This window comes from Cygnus olor, chromosome 7 (genome assembly GCF_009769625.2).
Source record: "Cygnus olor isolate bCygOlo1 chromosome 7, bCygOlo1.pri.v2, whole genome shotgun sequence".
Lineage (NCBI taxonomy): Eukaryota > Metazoa > Chordata > Aves > Anseriformes > Anatidae > Cygnus > Cygnus olor.
This window is the reverse complement of record NC_049175.1, coordinates 17,811,219-17,830,066: the sequence shown is the minus strand read 5'-3', so window position 1 is coordinate 17,830,066 and position 18,848 is coordinate 17,811,219. Positions and strand designations below refer to the sequence as shown.

Below are 18,848 nucleotides of genomic sequence, written 5' to 3'. Positions count from 1 at the left end.
CTTTGTATTCTTCAACTCTGCAGGTTTTCTAGTGGTTAAAAGGATAAAGGAGGAGTGTTAAATGTGGCATTCTACCTCTCTGGGGTTCTGGGGACTGAGCCACAACACCGCAGAGGAGGAGGGACATATTCCAACCCCATTTCCAAAGCTGCCGTGCGCACCCTGCCCATCTAGCCACACACTGCTGAGGAGCCGCAGAGAGGGCATCTGTACCGCTCTGCTGGGCGAGGAGGGGATCACAGACTGGGCAGATGGACAGAACGAGGCCTTGCATGTCAAGGGAAGCATGTTTGTAAAGGCATGAGAGAGGAAGAAAAATGGCAGCAATTACCAATAGCTCACACCAAAGCCCTCAGAAGAGCAGATCTCAGGAGCTGCTGATACCTGTGGGTATGATCCCCAGAAAGGTCAGACTTCAGGGGACATCTCTACTTGCCCACTTTTCACTGGAAAATTCTGTCTGCATCAAAGAAGGATGCCAAAATTTTACTTATCATTTCTTTTGAATTCAAAATGAGAATTTAACCTAATTTTTTGAAGTGCAATCATTTGCATATTGGCATCAGGTTGCCCCTGAACCATTCAATAAACCTGTTCTTCCCCAGAGCTGCTGTTTGGTGATGGATTTATGCTGTCTCTTAAGCCCCACCACAAATCTCATCACAAGCCTCATCTCATGCACCTATATTTTCTCATCCTGCTTTGTTTTGCTCAGAACAGCCCTGCCATCACATGTCACTTAGATTGCTTGAAGCTATCGGTGTAATTGTCTTGGCAGTGCAGTAGCCAGCCGATTCCCTTAAAAACAGATTCTGGTACATTACTAAGTCTTACAGTTGCCCAAGTCTCATTCATGAAAGTTTTGTGCTCCAATGACAGCATATATGATAAGATGAAAATCCCAGCCCCCCTAAAACAGTTTTGAGTCCATGTGGTTCCACGAACCAGTTTCAATTACAGGCTGAAAAATATGAGACAAAGAGCTAAAAAACAAACAGCCAAAAAGCTCCTAATGACATTTAAGCTCGTTGCATTATTCTTGCAGGTGGACGAAAGCAATTCTTGCTTACTGAGTGTTTGAGACTCGCCAAACTGGGCATATGAAGTACTGATTTTCATGCGAGAGATGAATCTGGTAAAACATTGACCAGATTATGCTAGTTAGCATTCACATCCACGTTTGCTGGGCTAAGCGTATAAGGTCAGAATACAACCTGTGCATCATTGGTTAGGATCTTGAAAAGACTGCTGCAATACTGCTGATAGCCCACAGCTTCAGGGGTACTGAATGAGCACACAAAGTGGCACAGCCACAGGCTGCAGTCATGGAAAGAAACATCACAGGCCTTACGCATCATGATTATGAACCATATTACACAATCACCTAGACATACCAAGAAGAGCCTGTGTGTTGTGCATTGTATAAACTAAGACATCATTCCCGTCCTGACCAACCTACTTATAATTAGACAAAATAGCGAGGGGAAGCGACTCATTCAATGCTGCTCATCTGATCATTGACAGAAAGGGAACAACACATAAATCTCGCCAGCCATCCCAGCACTCTGGATCCTCCTCTATGCAGACATGCAGAAAAGCAAAGGGGGCCACGTGCAACTAGCCCTAGCAGAAGGGTGCTGGGAAGCAATCATGTTCTTGGAAGTGCCCAGAGGTGGCTGCCCATACCCACCTCACTGATATGCTTTGAAAGGTCTGCCAGATTCTTGAGAAAGTAAATGAAAGAAAAGATAATGATTATTCCAAACAGGTTTTCTACTTGCTGCATCCTTTTCTGTCAGGAGAATACATACACGAAATGTAGAGAAAATCTAAGCAAATCCCTTTGAAACGCTGTGACAAAATATATGAGAAACTATAGGCTGTTACATAGTGGAAAGAAAGTGCTGACAGACAGCTCACAGAAGCACGCTGATAGCCCAAAGAAAGGTCATAAAGCTATTAATACAGGGAGAGGCTTGGCCAAGATTCCCAGAAGCATCTCTCTAAAATGTAATCTGTATTCAGCGATCTAAACAAATACCACAACTTTCCAAAATCACTGACAGCCTAGTACTTTCCCAGTTCATGAGCTATTTGTTCTTGTTGCAGATGCACTCAGGAGTGGAGTGAGATTTCCTTCCATGATTTATTCCCAGTTCAGCATTCTACTTGGAGGATTCATTGGCCAGTAACCATTAAGAAACCGGCCAGTGTTCCGAACGGTGTAATATTTTGTTATTTGGTTTCACCTTTGTCAGAATATTTCTAAGGCTCCATTTCTACATTTGTGACCAAGGGGTCCAAATACAAGCTAGACACGTAAATATATACAGCTCAGTATTTTTACTAAAATACTTTAAGGAGTATTTGAGATTCTCAGCTACATATTAAACAGTGAAATTTTTAGATTTTTTTTTTTTTTAACAAAAGTGGTATGGATCCCTGAATATCTGCATATCATCTTTGTCTGTCTAATCAGAACCAAGCTTTGATTAACTTATTTTTAACTTACCGTTCTTTGAAAATTCTTTTCTCTAAGTTAATTTGGAAAATCTTCCCGTTCTTCTACCGGTTACGTGAAGGATACACCTTCACCATCCAACATCTTTTTAATGTTTTACTATAAATCAGAAAGGGATTTCAATTATACCCTCTACTCCAACTATTTCATTGTGCTCCCCCTTCTGTCTATATCGGGTGATCACCTTTATTACATTAAGGTTATTACAGCCTGTAGCAGCAGTTCTCTTACTGTTTTGTGTTTGTAGAGTAGGGAACACAGTGGACTCCTGGCCCGCAACCACAGGTCCCCAGGAGCTACCACAAAATAAACTGCAAACAGCAAAATCTTTCCTTGGGAAAGGCCCCAAAGTACCGTTCCTGGGGAACAACCTGGAGATGTCAAACATTTATTTTCCTTGAAGGCAACTCCTCTGCTATTACTAACTTCCAAGAAAATCCTGCTCTGGGTCAAGATTCCACACAGTAAATTACCACCAAAAGGAGGGAAGACAGGGTGGAAACAAAACTAAAGGAAACTGGGAACAGCCTTTGATTATGGAAACCCGGCACAGTCTTTATCAATACCTCCAATATTGCCCTGTATGTCTTTCTATTTTTATCTTTGAGTATGGATTGCCTGTTTTGACCTATTATTGTTTGTTTATTAATGGATTTTACCTCTTCACGTGTATTTTGCTTGGCTGATACGGTGAAAGCAAAAAATCAATAATATTTTTATTTTCTCTGAGATCTGTTTGCCTTCATAAAGTCAGACTGGGAACAGATATCAACTGTTTCCTCAGAAGAGACAGAGACGCCAGAGCATTTGGGAATCATGGTGAACAAGCCACCTAAAATACAGCCCAGACTGAAGAGGTCAAAGAGAGAATAACACAGTCATTAGAAGGAGGGATGGAAACAGTCTGAAAACAAAAGCATTACTCATCACTGTTTTGTCAGCATGATCCATACCTCCACCATGGATAATTTTATGTTCCTGGAATAAAGATGGGGAGAAACAGCCCCATGCTGCTCTCTGAGCTCCCAGAGTAGTAACCTCCTACTCACAGTGGTCTCTGCTGTGAATTCCAGTGCACCCCCAGTATTTGAAAATGCACAATACTGATACCTACCAACTTGTTTACGTAAGCATCCATGGCTCTCAGCTCTAGCAAGTACATTTTACCTTTCTGCCCAAGGTCACCATCTTTTCTCAACTGTACAGCCAGATAGATAGTTCTTTACATTGAGGTTAAGTCCCTCAGACTCACCGGAGAGCTCCAGTTTAGCTCAGTTAATGCTACAGTACTGGTATGACAAGTTACTTGTGCCCTGCTAAACAGAGAGACCGACTCCGCACACCTTACATTCCAGATTAATCACTATGTAATAATGCAAAGCATTATTGTCATTCCATTATTTTCTCCATGATGATACAAGAATCAAGTTCTTTGGGGTTTTAGGCAGAAATCTTAGCTGAACAATTCACTTGAAGATTCTTCCACATTCAAAGCCCTTTCATATCTTCAGGAATTTTCTTTTCTGTTTTACCGTTATGCCACTTTCTTACCTTGAGCTGTGTGCCCTGTGGTCTGTTGCTGTGCTGCACGGGGCATTCTTTGACCTCTGTGTCCCCGGGTGTCAGGAAGACTCTTAATTGGAATTCATCAAAATGGTTCCTGAACATTCCCCTGAAGCCATGCCAGAGGCTTCCTTAGCAGAACCAGACCCTGCAGGTCACAAGAACACAAGAAAAAGAAGACACTTGATTAGATTACAAAGCAGCAAATTCAAAGCTGATTAAAATTTTTCCCCAACAGCTTTTATTTTGACCAACTGAATTTGTAACCACAGGAAGTCACCATGACTCCAGAAAAGACTGGATGGTCTTACAGATAGGAAAAATATCCAGAGTAATTAGCATTCAACAAGCACTCTGGACAGGTATTAACATTTCTGGTATTAAGCCAACTGTAGGCTGCTTGGGCTCCCAATAAACTGCAGATTCTTCCAACGTCTTCCTATTGCACAGTTCCTCTGCCTTCCTCTTAAGAATCTGTTGAGACTACTACTAGGGATTGTAGACCAGAGAAACCATAAGCCTGCCCACTCTTAGAAGCCCAATGTTCCTAACTCCATGGACTTAGCATTAAAAGTGAGAAAACAGCCTGTATCTGTGGCCTATAATTCTAATCATAGCCATTGCTACCAGATATCATATAGTGAATAATTTGTATGTTGTCTCTCTTGCCATGTCTAACTACCTGTTGTGTACTTAGTTCTACATGCACTCAGTTAGTTTGATATGCAACTTTCCTGTAGCTAACTTTGGTCCATTTTGTCTCCCTTATTTTATGCAGACTTCATTTTTAAACCATTGCCTTTCAACCACAAGAGTTTTTTATCTCCATTTCACTGTACAAAAGGATTTGTGTTGTTTCAGGTTCTGCTTTCCCTTTTCAATATTTAAGGACAGTTTTTCCTGTAAAAATGTTTGTGTTTACGTCCCAGAGGTTCAGTGGTGTAAGTGAAATATGCCCATTTACTCCATTAATGTGCCCTGTGTCATGTTCACCTGACTGGCTCAGGACAGCCTGGTCATAATCATTTTTCTCAGAGCTTGATTTGCCTTCTGCATCCAACACTGTCAATCTGAAATTTGAAGTCAAAAGATTTACACTCGTGTAAACAGTGTGTAAGTGAAACTGGAATCACGCACTGACTTTTAAGATAGCTGTTTTCAAGTCCATTGCAGCAGCTACCCCAGAGGAGACTCCCAGCACACTGTGATCATCTTGTCTGGCCTCTGATATGGGATACCCATAGGGCTGCTCTGAATTAATTCCTGCTGCAGGTCTGGAGCTGGGGCTGAGCTAGGAGAATCTGTTGCAGAGAAACACTCGCTACCAAGTATAAAGGCTCTAGTGCTGGAAAATACACTGAACCCTAGCTAAAATATTTTGACAGGTGATCACCTGCACTGTTGAAAACATGCACATTATTTCTGGTTGAATATACCTACTATCAACTTAGAGCTGCTGGAGCTTCAGATCTGTGTACACTGGGCTGCCGAGCCTTCGCTATCAAACCTTACATTCTTCATCTTGGCATTTATAAACTGTAATACTGCTCATTTTCTTTCTATTGAGAAAAAACACTCTTTACAAAAAATGTGTATTTAGACTTCATATCTCAGGGTGGGCCTCTTTATAAAAAGGCACTCAACTCTTACACAAGCACCTTCTCATCGGCAACCAGGAATACTTCTGTTCTTCGGGATTTTAACCAACCCCACAGGTTTTCTTGATTAAGTTTTGTCTGCTTGCCTGACTTCTAGGCAGAAAAATCTCTGCTCGGGTATTATTGCTACCATTGCCAGTTTGTATGTGTCAGTTCCTGTATACGTTTTTGTTTGCTGTCTTATCAAGCTACAACAAAAGGCTGGTCCTCACCCCAAATAATTTATGTTTTAGAATCCTACATCAAATATAGCTACATTCATGCATTTCCTCCTTAAACCAGCTATCTCAAGTCACGACTGTCATTCTGGGTCCTCTCAACTCCAACAGGTGTATTTCTGGATTTGATCCCTTGCACCACAGATTACTCTCAGCTTTATTTACCTGAGTAACTGCAATGGAAACGTATTGTAAAAACCTTCAGAAAGAGCTGCCTGCACCATTTCCATGGAATGATCACATCAAGAGAAGGAAAATTGAAGTGTTTGAAAATAAGTCTTCCCTTTACCCACGATGTGTTTGCATGGCTCTTTTCCTCTATATTTGCTCTTAGTACAGTAACTTTAACAGGCTTTCTAAATTGCAGGAAACTCAGGGGCCCTACAAAAAGTCCTTTTCTTAAACCCTCTGCAGTTTGCCTGTGCCACCTTCCTGCTTCCTACAACTTTCTCTGCCTGTTCCAGCTCCACACTAGAGCTAGTTAGCACCTAGATCGTGCTGGCTAGAAACCGAATACATAAGCCAGAGTCACGGCATTTTAATGACAATGTAATTACAATACAATTTTAATGATACCAGTAAGTCCTTCATTGTCCCTGTCTTTGAAGACATGAGACTGTCAAAGCCACACGTGGGATGGGGCACCCCTCTCTGAGCCACGCTGACCCAAACCACTGGTGCTGCTTTGTAAGACGTGACTCCTCCTTGGGCGGCCCTGACTAGCAGCCACCGACACCTTGTGAGATGCTGGACACCACACAGCACCTGGTGCATCTGTCAGCATTTGGAGTGTTAACAGGATTTTCCCTAGCTTCCCACCCACTCAGTTGTGAGAGAGAAGTAGGGCAATACATAGGGAGGCTCGTGGCTGAGCCCGAGATACCACACAACTACTTGCTTTTGCTGTTGTTTTTTCCCAAGCCATGGTGCAAACTGCGGAAAAGCAGCATCCTGACTCCTGTCACAAGAGAAGGAGCATTCCCTGCCTCCCCCCTTCTTCTCCCCATCCCTCTTGTGCATTACCAATGCACTGAGCTGGACTGGAGGGAGCCAAGGAGGAACGGGATTTAACCTCTCTTTCTCTTGTTTTATTTTTTAAACAACCTCCTCCTCCACCTCCTCTTTCTTCTACTCTTCCTCTTCTTCATCCTCCCACCCACCCCCACCCTGTCCATCTCCCCTCATCCCACTCACACACCACTCCCCCCCTTTAACGGTATCCAACACTGTCAACCCAAACACATGATAAATTGCCCTGTCAACAGAATTCATTCAGGGACCAATTAATTCCACAGAAATGAACCAGGAGCCATCAGTTGCTGAAAAACTCCAAGTGCAGGGAGCGAGGAAGCTAGCTTTGTGAGTGAGAGAGAGAGAGAGAGAGAGGCTTGGGAAGTTAGTCTGACAGAAATTGGTCATTTAATGCTTAAGTGCACCGTAGACAGCCCTGTCATAGCAGCCGGCATGGCAAAAACTCCCCCAGTGCTTTATTTATTAATTATGTGGAGCAGCACGGGGGTCACTTCACTGTCTCGATACAGACTCATCAACTTTACTTCTTGTCACTGGCAGAGATCCCACAGCATGTGGGCCGGAGGGCCGGGCCGCATCCCGGTCCTGTGTCCTGCCCCCCCACCACCAGCCAGGCCAGAAGCAAGTTTTCAGGAGCGACACCCACGCCCTCGGGGAGAGCGGGCCGGGGCGGGGAAACGAGAGCAGGCAGAAGGGGAGGCAAACCGTCATCCTGCCACCGCCCAGCTCCGGAGCAGGGGTGGTGGGAGCCTGGAGATTTCATTTGCAAAGCTTCCTCATTATCCTCCTTCAAATTCTCCTTAGCCATGATGCCTGCAAAGATCTGACAGCAGTTAGGCTGCTGATGTATTATGAGCACTGCCCATCCTGCTGATCAATAGCAGCTCATGGATCCACACCGTATTCCCTCAGCTGTCCATACCATCCGTTGTTTCTCGACTCGCAGTTGCAAGCTCTCTGAGGGCAGGACATCTTTCTGCTCCTTGATAGTAAAGCACCAGGCAACGCCCGGTCCTGAGCTCTCAGAAGCATTCTTTGAAGTACTCTGTAGTAACAGAAATACTAATTCTATCCCTTTGCAGAATCACAGAAAATAAGGCTGGAATGGACCACAGGAGATCCTCAAGACCATGCCCCTGCAAGCCACAGGGCTTCAACCACAGTTAAACCATTTCTAAACCTTTTCGTCTGGCCTGTTTTTAAAAACAATACTGAAGGTTACACAACCTCCCTAAGCACCCCAGTATTCCTCTGCTCTTCCCCATGCCCCTCTCTACCCTGCTGTGGCTTTAAGACTTGAAAACATTCACTTCCCCCAGAGAAAAAAAAAATGAAGCCAGGCCCTGAGATATATCTCCACCTTTGAGCAAGAGACAGAAGTATGTCCCTACCATATGGCAGAGATGTACAGATGATGCATGTGCTGCTTTTCACATTCTCTTGCTGGTTAGAAAACAGTCAGATGCCTTCTGGTCTAATTCAACGTAATGTGTATTTTCTAGTTGGGTCAGTAGAACCCAAACTTATTCCTCTATATAAAAGCTCAAGAATGCAAAGATATCCTGAGTGTGGTTATACTGCACTGTGCTGCCGATACAAGCGGCCTAGAGAGGAAGAAACTCTCTTTCTCCACACGTGATTACCAGTGCCCAGTGAAGAGCTGCAGTGGCTGAACACTTCCAGTCCACACATTATCTACTCCAGCATGAGTAGATAGCATAGGCGCATGTGACACGGAGCTGTATGTCACAGTTTTGGATTCCTGGACTGGATTTTCCCAGCCTTTGTGAGTGTTCAAACACAGAGCATTAGCACGTTTCTTTTGCAGATGTCTCTCTGTAAGCACGTCTGTCCCTCCACTCAAACACTGCAGTGATTCTAAAAGTAATAACCATAATAACATGTAAACACCTTAAACTATTCCTACTTGAGGCCAGAAATAATCTAGACCTTCACAGAGAAGACACAGAGAAATCAGATATGAAACAGTTTTGATATGGAAAACCTAAGACCAATGAGGTCAGAAAATTTACTTTTGTCTTGGGATAGACGGCTACTTCTCTCTCTAAGCTAGAACACCACAAATCAACAGTTCCCAGTTCTCAGTGTGAAACTATCAAACCACTTCAGTGTCTATCAGGGAGTTATTTTGCAGCTGATAATGATTCACAGGGGAGGGATCTGTGGGGGTTCAGTGGGCACAGACCACCATCATCCACAGCTGCACATCACGGATGCAGGCCTTGCAATATAAGTACTTCTGACAAGCAGGAAAAAAATGTAATGTGATTCTAGCAGATCTGTGTGGACTAGCAAAAGTACTACTATTGGTGGTACCTTTCTGTACAAGAACTGCCTGATTCTGTAAATCTGTGGGCAGGTTACTTGATCAACAGCAGAGGCTGAAATGTGGAATTTGGCTGATGAACTTTCTAGTAATGGGCTAGCTGCAAGCGCTCAGCAACTCAGGAGACAGCCTTAAAATCTAAGAAGCAAAAAAATGTTAGGGCACGCTTGAAGATTTCCTTCTCCTCTTCGATCCTGTCCCCTTTTCAGACACGTGGCTAGAAAATGGCCTTTCAAAAAAATAGAAGTTACACTTGAATGCAATCATTTGTCTCCTGGTACTGACATTAAAAAAACAAAACCACCATGCAACCAAAACAATACCAGGACATCACAGTTGATAACACTGGACTGAATAATTGCAGCTTTGGACGTGCAGAGGGCTCAACATGCAGAAAGTGGCATGAAGACCATGCATAGTCTCTCCTTGTAAGAGGGCTGCATCTGCCCACGCAGACAGCATAGGACCTCATATAAATCCCGGTACCATAGGACCTCAAAGGACAGCAGAGAGATCTGACCATGCCTCGCTTACCCTTCACAGACCTTTTTTCTGTTTTTAGCTGCTGTGTGGCACTGCGTGCTATGCATGGCTGCTCCCACAGCATAGGGGTCACTGCTGGGGCCACATCACTCCAACAGAGAGGTTGCAGCATCACGGCACAAAAGAGCACACAATGCCCTTATCCTCCTGGAAATCTCAAGTTTAGTCCTAAAGAATCAAATAAGATAGCGTGAACTGAATGTTCTTCCCATCAACATAGCTGGAACCACTCAGCACTGTCAAGAGGAGTTTGCCAGTTGACGTTTTTCGGGGCACCTGTTTCCACACGCCCAGAACACTTGGGAATGCAGTATCATGGCACTGGTCTGCAAGGATGGGCCCAACGAGTAAGTACCTCCTGAAGCCTGTAAGGATTGAAGGCCCATACAGCCTAGGCCTGTACGTGAGAACCTGATGTAACAGAAAGAGAGAACCCCTACCACAAAGGTGGCAGGAGGTGCTGCCATTGTGTGCAGCAGAAAACCTTAGTTTGGCCCTGGAGCTTATAATGAGTGCCTGTTTTCCAGCAGGTAAAGCCAAGCTACCTTCACTTTCTGCATGTTGAGAGCTTTCAAAGAGCACCTGAATAATTCAGGGAGGCTTTGATCTGAGTGCAGATGGACACAGGCACAAACTGTTTCCAGAGCCAGCTGGGAAGCAGTGTGCTGGCACTTCTCACCTCCTGCCACTTCTCCTCAACACCTGATCCCAGGCCAGCAGCAGACCCAGCCCTCATTGTATGGGCAGCTCAGTGACGTGTTTGGTGCTAGCGGAGACCCCACAGCCTCTCCCAGCCTGTGTAACTCATTTATCTCCTGAGAAGCATGGTGGGGCACAACAGCATATGCTGCTCCACAGCCCTCCTGTCATGGCTGGAAGTGTGCACGCTCTGGGGAGAAAAGCTCTGTACGTCCACATCACAGCTTGGCTGATCTCCTCTCCAAACCAGAGGCAAAGGTCTCTGCAAGGAATGCCTGGGGCCTCCTCCTACTGTTCTGAGGACAGAGCCAAAGCTGGGGGCGGCCTTCTGTACGCAGCCATGAAAGAAGATGACAATGACCTTTCACTAGGCCTCTGTGGTCCCCCTGTTGCTCCCATCCTTTTTCACGTAATTCTACATCTTGAATCAGGTTTTGTTCAGCCTGTCAAGCTCTATCCTGACCTGAAGGGGATTATCTATGATTTACACCAGCACAACCAGGAGCAGAATCTGGCCCTTTAAAGCTACAAGGCATGTACCTTTCATAAAGCATTTACAGCTTGGGGCATAACAGCGACTTGACACTACACACGTGCCTCGATTCTGCCTGAGTATGCAGAGAACACGTCAGAAATTCATTTATTCATGTTGAGTTTAACAGAATACTTCTTGATTTACCTCATCACAAGCAGGGAGTCCCAGTGAGTGTGAGCACATGCACTCAGTGAAACACCTATTTTGTAAACTTTCCTATTACCACTCTGTAAGGCGTACTTTTCTCTCTCTCTGACTAACCAATAAAATACAATATGAGCCATGAAAGTTTTTCAGATGTCAATATATCTCCCTAAATTGATTTGTAAGCCCAGACCATTACTTGCTAAGGAGCCAGTCTGCAGCTCTACCTTCCATGGGCCTGCGTGCACTTTCTCACTCACAGGGATGGCGATGAGCAGAACGATGCCAAAGTGAACGTAACCAAAGGGTCCCCACGCAGCTCTGATGCGACGTAAAAAATGGCTCTGTGTCTTACAACCAAGACACAGCCTAAGTCCTCCCACTCGCAGTAACTACATCTGTGGCAGCTTTCTAAGGACATGTTCGGATGGGCCTCAGCAGCAGTTCCCAGGCTGTGCGCAGGCACTGCTCCGTTTGGCCTCTGAGTAACGCCGGACTGGAGAGGGACGCAGAGCCATGCCCATTTTACAGCTGGGGAGCTGAGGCATAGGAATTAATTACTGCGTGCACCATCACACAGCAACTCATAGCTCAGCAGAGAATCGAAATAATGTCACTTGGATGCCACTTAATGTCACTTAGTATTTGATCCGCTAGGCTGTTCTTCCCACAGCTGATCACCCTTTTGTATGTAAATCAGCCCCTACAGCTGGAGGAAAGGCACTGTAAACTCAGATATTGAGGGAGGGAAAGAAACTGCTGAAAACAGTCTAACAAGAGAGCAACATAGCTGGCACGGCTTGCGCAGGGAAAAATACGTTGTGATTAGCAGCTGAATAGGCAGAGGTATGGAAACTTCCCTTTGTCACCCTCAAAGCTTGGCTCCCCGAACCTCTGTCATCGGTCAGCCAAGCAGTGACACGTGTCTGAGTGCAGAGTGGGGCTGGACTGAACGTCCTTCAGGACCTGGGCTGTATTTCTGACGCATTGTGCACTGCTTGTGCAGCAGGGCCCTGGTCCCTGCTTTTTCAGGAATACCAGAAGTGATAACGGAGTGGGAGCAGACAGGTTGGGTACCTCCAGTCAGGCAATGCCCAAGCCTTTTTTCTGCTCAAGTTACCTACCAGAGAACGACACGTTTCACAGCATGAGTAGGAGGATTAGACTGTGCTCCAATAGGAGAAAGAAAAGGTTTTAAGTAGGAGTTAAGGGACAGAATTATAGAAGAGGAACCCAGTCCTGGAGTGCAGAGATGCAGGCAAACAATGTGATTTGAATGCGCTGTCCCAATCAAGCCTGTAAGTCTATCTAGAGGAGAATCATCCCACACATAATGTTCGCAAACTCAGGCCATGATTAAACAGCAATCTGTGTAGATTTCCTAAGAAGAAAAGCAGTGGGTACTAAAATGCTTAGCTGTTTTTCTTTTGAGAAATCAAGTGTGCTTCAAAGATAACAGCCAGGAAGATTAAACTGCAACTGTACCAGCAGAGAAAAGCAGATGGAGGCACCACTGCTGCCAGACAAATATGCGGAGATGTTCAAAGGCTGGAGGTTTTGTCAGACCCTGCTCGAGGAGGGCTGTAGGTTTCAGCTGTGGAAGGTGAAGAGAGGCAAAGAGGAAAGAAAGGGGAGGAATGTGAAGTAGAAGGATTTCATTAATTAAAAAAGATTAATTAGCACCATAAAAGCAGGCAGCATGGATTACAGCAACTGTCAGCAAAGAGCAGTGACAGCTGCAGCAGAGATGGCCAGCCACCACTGTCCCCAACCACTGGCCACCTCCCCACCTCACGCTGCTCGGGCCAGCTCCAAAATCACTGAGGGCTCCCAAAATGAGGGGCAACTTGGAGGATAGACCTCATCCAGACAGGGGAACGAGCTGGTGCCCATTTTTACACTTTCCATGTCACCTTGAGCAAATCACTGACCTTGCCATGCTTCAGTTCCTGAAACAGGGAGATGATTTTTCTCAACTGCCAATTTAAATTGTAAGACCTTTGGGGCAGAGAGTAGAGAACACTTTCTATTATAAGGGACCAGTAAGCATTAAAGAAGTGCTGCAGTAAAAAGCTGGTCAGCTTGTAACCAAAGTCCAGAGGTGGATGCATACAGCTGAAGTTAGAAAAAAAAAGTTCATGCACATTTCCCTCTTCCATAAAAAAAAATAGAAATAAAAACAAACACCTTTGATATCAGTGAAGTATTTCATAATTTCACCATGTCAGAGGCATTTTTAGTTGTAAAAAATATGGAAAATATTTTCAATTTTTTCCCTGATAAATGTCTTTATTTTTACTGAAAACATCACTTCATTTTCTTTTATTTGTAAAAATTTGTAAAAGATCAGGATGCAGAAAGGCTCTCAAATCACACCATCTTGATTTTGCCAATGTGAAATATTTGCATTGCTCTCAAATGGCTTCACTAGTTAAGACAAAACTCAAACTATTCTTGTTCTGGATCACAACACACTTTTTGATGTATTAAAATTCCTAAGAAACCCTATATTTAAGCCATCATTTATAAGCATCTCCAGCACATTCAACTGCGGCACCACCAGCAACATGTATTATTCATGTTTGAAGCATCTTGCTATTTGTTATTCAGCCTTTATTAATCCTGCAAAAACATGTATTTGGGAACCTACGATAATACATGCTATGGGGTGCAGCTATGTATGTGCACAGCACCAAAAAGGCTTGAGAGGGAAGCATAAGGCAACTACAGTAGAGTTGGTACCTCCTGGCACGGAAACAAATGCCATTGCTCTCCAAAAACCTGAATGTCCAAGGCAGCCTTGAGAATCTTCAGAGACCACTAAACCCCAGCAATGAGCTGTTTCTTTTTCCATGCTCTCCCAACTGCCACAGCAAATCCCACAGATCATCTGGACTCCAACATGGAGGGAATGTGAGAACTGCTGTTCTACTGCTGGCCCCACTGCCACCTGGACCGCAACTTGTGAGGGACCCATTCAAGCAGGGTGAAGAACTAGGAGATGAAGTTGTGATTTACTGTGTGACATGGGGCAAGTCACTTTGCTCCCCCTGTATCTCAGTTTACCCAATGGCCGGGAGGAGACAGAGGGAGGCAAATCCCCTGAGCTGCCTCCTGGGACCATCAGAAGAGACTCCGCTCACCTTCATCCCAAGACACAAAGCATGCCAAAAAGATGCACCAGAGGCGCCTTCTGCTCCAGGCCCCTGAGCCACCCGAAGGGCTCCCCGCTCCTTTAAGGTGCAGGAGCCAGCAGTCTGAGGGCTCCGTGCCTGCCTGCTGTGCTCACAGCAGCCATCTCAGCAGAGTCAGACCCTGGGCTGCTCCAGTCTATTTTATCACAATTTACTCGGTAACAGGTTACAAATGTGGCATCTGATGAAAATAATGAGCCTTGATGTCACTTAGTGCACGAGGCTCCCTGCGTGTGTGCAGGGAATAGAAAACAAGAGCCAGCCCGGACTCCTCGCAGGTGCCAGTGCAGCCGGTCCCGCGCAGCATCCTCCCGCTGTGCTCTGCCCCTGATGTGCCCACACGCCTGCCACGATCGAGCTCTGCCACCAAGGCCAGCCCCAAGGCAAACCCATGGCAGGGCCATGCTCCTCTGTGCCACCTGTGTTCCGTGAGAACTTGCTCAGCACCCTGCAGGCCAGGGCTCAAGGACTCCAGTTATGCCCCCTGGTGCATCCATCTCCCACCTGCAGGGGCACAAGTTAGCCGAGGGCAGGATGCAGCCCACTGCAAGGAAATGCTCTCTCTCCTCGTCTTAATGTTGTTAGTGTGAGGGAAAACCTTTTCAATTAAAAAAATAAAATTGATAATCAAGAAGGTGGTTACCCAGCTCTTAGGTGCCTAAGTACTCCTGGTCTTCTGAGCTGGTCAAACCTAGCTGTGCCAAAGACTTGCTAGGTGACCCTGACCAGGTTCCTCTGCCCTTCTGAGTCTTGTTTTTTTTGCTGTCAAACAGAATGAAAGCATCCCTGTGCTCCATGGCTATGAGGCTAACTGTGGTAAAGACAGCCTGGGGGCAATGGACAATGACAAAGGACCTAGCAGCTGGTGAGAAGGGTAAGAGCAGGTGTGATACAGAGCAGAGGGAAGGCTCAGAGATGGGATAACCATGGAAAAGAGCATGAAGCAGAGGTTAAAGCAGATATAGGAATGACAACTGAAAACGAAAAGGGAAGGGACATAATGAGGGCACACAGCTCTCCATCCATATTTCAGTTGTTGTTGTTGTTTTGTTTTTTCCAGCTAGGTTTTACCAGAGACTTCAAAGCTTCTGCTTAAAGCTTAAAAAACTCATCCCTTTAGATCTTTAGATCATCCCTTTAGACAGAGAAGTAGAACAAAAAATTCTCTAGGATGTAGTACTTCTGGATGGTCAGCCTAGGCATCTTGACCAAGCATCTGAACAGATAATGTGTCTGGAAAGTGCCAGATTTAAGTGCTTGAAAATTCCTTGGAGGAGTTACCTGCTCAAAGGAGAGGAGTCTTTTAGCCCCTGACATTTACTAATATCACTATTCAGATTTTATTTTAATATATATATGTGCCTCTGCTACATGCAGACTCCTAGTCTCTTGGGAGCGTGATAAAGCATGAAAAAATCACTGTATTTTTCTGCACAACAGCACCAATTTATAGTGTTACGTGGTGTGCAGGAGGCTCCTACAAACCAGTGCTGGACTATGGGGCAAGAGGTGAGGGCTCCAGTCCTCATCCTGCTCCTGTCTGTGGGCTCAACATCCAGATCTTGATTTCCCATGTGTGAGAGGATAGACTTTTTCCAGATCCCACAGCATTTGGATTAAAAATCCTCTGGGATATAATCTGCCTTTTCTTCCCTTTTTTTCTTAAAAAAAATAATAAAAAAAATCAAAACCTATCATGACAAGGGCTCTGATCTCATGAGAGCTTTTCATTGCTACTGTAATATAAACACTCACCCCACTCCTCTCATTAAAATCTCAGCCTCTTCCCCAGAGCTTCAACACTGCTCATAGTCAGGTCACTGCACAGAGCCCGTGTGTAAAGGGAGATGGCAGCAGGACAAGAGAGGGTGGTTGAGGACATACTGAGTACTTACGTTTGCTGAGCTGGTCACAGTGACACCTAGCTTTTTTCTCTGAGTTGACAGCACAAGGCATACAAGAAATGCAAATCATTGCTTTCAGTGTGCAATATCTTGCACTGAGTTTAACAGAAGTATCTGAACAGGGAGAAAACGTAAGGTAAAAGGGCTTTTCAGTCTGAGAGAGAGTAGAATAAGACCCAGTGACCAGAAGTGAAAATGCAGACAAATTCAAATGAAAAATACAGCCTACAGTTTTAACTTACAGCGATTAGCTACCGGAACAAAGTGCCAATGGAAATAACAGGCTCTTACTGTCTTAATGTCTTCTGTGACAACACGGGCCTCACTCAGGAGGGCAGAGTAGATGGTTGCAGGATTCTTTCCGTGTGTAAATCTATTCTTTCCGTTACTTAATTCACCTACTCTTGTCAGGGCCTTAGAAGTTCTTTGTCATCTTTTCTGGTCTCGATCAGCACACCTACAAGTTCCTCTTCTCTCTGCTCATTCCTTTTTCAGGCCATTAGCAAATACATTAACCAATACCAGCATTGCTGCAAATTGTCTGTTTTGCCTGAATACTCCTTTCAGCAATATATGAGTTCTCATCACAACCCTTTCCAGCCTGCTTCCAGATGGATTCTCATATTTGGAAAAAAAAAAAAAAAAGGGTTTTCTACTACCAGTGCAACGTATGGGAGTCTCTGGGACATGGCAGCCATGACATTTTCTCTAAATCTATATCCACAGTCATTTGGGAGTCCCCAATCTATAAGGAAATCTGAGCACTCCTATTTTGCAGATGTGCAAGTATGCCATAAGAGACCAATGCCCAGATGCAGAAAGCCCTCAAATGCCTATTTCTCACTGATCACAGTGCTGAGTTACTCTTACAGATAAGAGCTCAAATGACTTTGCAGGGAGAGATCCTACGGCTTAGTCAAAGTGCCTGGGGAGCACAAAAATAGGTCCCCGACTCCAGGGAGCCTTCATGCTCTCCCACATCCAATATTATGTGGCCAGGAGACAGAGAGAGGGAAGCCAGCAGGCAAGAAGTTACCTTCCCTCTTCTCCTCTAAACCCCCACACAGCCAAGGCCAGCTCAGCTCCGCGCACACAGAGCACAGCCTTCTCTCTCTCTCCATCCTGCAACCCCTCACCCCTGAGGCCTGCTGACTGCGACAGATAGGAAAGCTCTCTGCAGCAGAGTGTCTGCTGGAATGTTTTTTAATTATCTCTGGAAAGTATGGACTGTGTATCATCATTAACTGGACTAAACACTGACGGTCAGTGAGTCAGGTACCAGTAAACGGTGCAATTAACAGCCAGAGGAGAGAAGTGTATTCAATCTGAAAGCTTTCTTTCTCAATCCATCTCCACTCATCACCCAAAGTGCTGAGCAGCGGACTTTTACTTTCAATTACATTAATCAGGTTAATTCCAAGTTAAAGTCAACATTTTAATCAAGAGGCAGCAAACTCGTGCAGGGAAGTAGAGGGCTGAGGGAAAGCAAAGAGGGAAAAGAAGGGCAAGAGGAAGGAGGAGGAAGGGAAGAAAGAAGGAAGAAGATGCAGGGAGAGAAAGCAGGGCATTAGGGTGCCGGTCACTGCTGAAACAATCAACTGTGATAAATAAGGACTAAGGTTTTACATTGGACCTCTAAGTTTAAGGGGGTTAAAATTGACCACCTTTGTAACTTTGGGATACTGGGCTGTTGCATGGGGATATCTGGAATGTAAATCAGAGCAGCCTCACAAGTGCTGTACTTGGTGGCAAGGACTGTCCATAGGAACATCTTTTCTGTGGTGTCTGCAACTGCCTGTGCTGCAGACCCACCCCACGACACCCCCTCTTTGCCCAGGCATAGCCCTCCCACATGTTGTATAATGCATCAAAACATCTCACACGTAAAAACCATACCGAGTGCTCCAGCATACTGAACAAAACTCCAGCTGTAGCTGCAGCCAAATCAATCGCATTAACACTACCTGGGTATCCAGCAGTGCACAGATCAGATACTAATGACTAGGAAATATGGCCTTAAGTACTTTAAAGAAGCCTGCTTATCACATTTTGTATGTTACTGCTAGAGATTTTTAAACTAACTGAAGGGAGAGAGATGCCCGATTTCCATTGGATTTCAGAAGAACCTGAGAGTCTAATGTTGTTTAGCTCCTTTACAGACCAAGTGATCCAGATCTGCAATGGAAACCACAGAGAGGATGCTGGAAGGTTCACCTGGGCTAAAGCTCCTCACTATTGTAAGGGGCTACATAACTGTGGGGTAAGATCCTTTTAAAGAGACTTACAGTTCTGCTACTGGCCCATCACACCCTTCCTTCACGGTTACAATAGCTCGCAGTTTAGAGAGGAAGTTCAAGGTTCAGCTCCTGTTCTGCAGAGCCCTACCAGGTCCTGACAGAGGAGCGTTCTCACCAAGTGTGGTGTTTGGCAGCGGTCTCCTGGGCAGTGAAGCTAGCAGTGCTTAGCTCGCACTGCAAGAGTGGAGCTTCT

General features: G+C 45.1%; 1 long non-coding RNA gene across 2 annotated transcripts in view; it reads right to left on the bottom strand.

The window, feature by feature from the left end:
- Positions 1 to 18,848, bottom strand: part of LOC121073171 — a 103,260-nt gene that overhangs the window by 9,774 nt on the left and 74,638 nt on the right. For both annotated transcript variants that reach the window (XR_005821533.1, XR_005821534.1), the window contains exon 3: positions 4,073 to 4,232. This is a non-coding gene — a long non-coding RNA (uncharacterized LOC121073171). The remainder of the gene's footprint in view (positions 1 to 4,072; positions 4,233 to 18,848) is intronic.